The sequence below is a fragment of the Hordeum vulgare genome, chromosome 2H, assembly GCF_904849725.1.
Source record: "Hordeum vulgare subsp. vulgare chromosome 2H, MorexV3_pseudomolecules_assembly, whole genome shotgun sequence".
NCBI classification, from domain to species: domain Eukaryota; kingdom Viridiplantae; phylum Streptophyta; class Magnoliopsida; order Poales; family Poaceae; genus Hordeum; species Hordeum vulgare.
Window position 1 is genome coordinate 546,839,834 of NC_058519.1, and position 1,875 is coordinate 546,841,708.

Below are 1,875 nucleotides of genomic sequence, written 5' to 3' on the forward strand. Positions count from 1 at the left end.
TTGGTCGGCTGACCGAGATGATGATCTGAGATGGTTGTCGTTGGCTTGATAGAGCGGCGACGCACTCGATGTCGGCACAACTCGGAAGTCGTGGAGCAATATTGTCAGGCGAGTTTGACATCGGCGCGACGGTGAATATTGCCTTAGAAAAAGGCTCAAAACTTATGGGCATGTGGTTTAGAACAACATATATACCATAAAAAAAGCCTTCAAAAAGGATGTCCAAAACCCCATTCATGAAGAAATATGAACTCGGGTCGGAATAATTTTCGCGAAGAAAACAAATCCAAAAAATTGACGTACTCATTGGATGTTTCCTGGAGTTTGAACGGTCAGATCGATCTGAGATTTTAAGGGGTGATTGATATGGAAATTACGCATCAAATGAACAGTGGGATATTCCAACACATGCGTGAGCTAGATACTAGATACCTTGCCCTAAACTCATTCAGATTCCCGTCCAGATTCGACACAACTCCGATATATTGGAGATCGCCGGAGATTCCTCCATCGGAACGCGACGAAATTTTGCAGGGTCATTGTAGATCCAATCCCGCACAATTCCTTGAAAATATCATCAACATGGTGCTCGGGGAGATGGGGATGAAGAATACAAGTTTGCTGTCCAGAAAAACCGCTACCTATAAGCAAGCGAGCCATCAATCCTTTGGCGATCACACACCGGAACTCTCAATGAAAGCATGAATGTCGGTGTCAAAACCGGTTGAACTAGAGTAGGGGGTCTGAACTGTGGATCTTGGATGGATGGGTAACAAGGGACGAAGAAGACGATGTTTCACCCAAGTTCAGACCCTCTTGATGGAGGTAAAACCCTACGCATGCTCTTGTTGTATTGATGAAGTAGTATAGAGTATAGAGTTGATCTACCTTGAGATTGTAAGTTGTGGTCTAAAACCCTAGGAGTAATGATCTTGAATGATGATCTACCTAATAACTAGCCTGGCCTCGGCTTATATGACATGCCAGAGGCCTAGGATAACAATAGTCCTAGTCGGCTACACCGGTGGAGAGGAGTCCTTGTCTTGATTACCAAGTCTTATGGAATCTTCCTCGTCTATGTCTTCGGCTGCCCGAAATAGCCCAGTAGTCTCGCTCGTAGAGACAGGCCAGCGGCCCGAGAACCCCTTAGTCATGGACTCCCTCACATGGTCATGGATAGTTGGTGGTCCTGCTTAAACTATGTCCAGATGTTTTCACAAAACTTTGTGTGTGTGTGTGTGAGAGAGAGAAAGATGATACTTGAGCTAAGTCACATGACTTGACATGATGAATGAACATCACATGTTCAACCCCCTGCTTACGATGATATTTGTAACTTGTTCGTATGGATATTTGCAACCTGTTGATGCATGTTTTACAAGTTGATTTGAACATGTCATTGCACTCAAAATTAGCTTACCGCAACTTACCTACTTAGTGATATATCATGCATTGTTATTGCCTTGTTCCAAACATGGGTTGCATGCGAGTACATTAAAATTACTCATTGGTTTGCTACTGGTTAACTAATTGGCTAGTCATGGAAGAACAGGAGTATGATGAAGATTTCACTCGAGACGAACATGCAAATTAGGATGCTTCCTAGTCCGAATGCGTGTAGGGTTAAGGCAGATGGCATGGGTTCACACTTTCGTTCAAGAAATCCGCTATTAGTTATGTTTGGTGTGTCGGCCTTCGAGGCCCTACCTATGTAAGACTTGACCTTAATGGTCTTTATTTGTATCAAACGGTATGTATGGTTGTAGGACTCTTGTTATTCAGCTTCTATGTGTTCACTGAGCATTGATCTCTGGGATCAATGTACACGTGCATTTGGTGATCACGACTTATGAGTTGGGGTCCCCATAGAGCTCG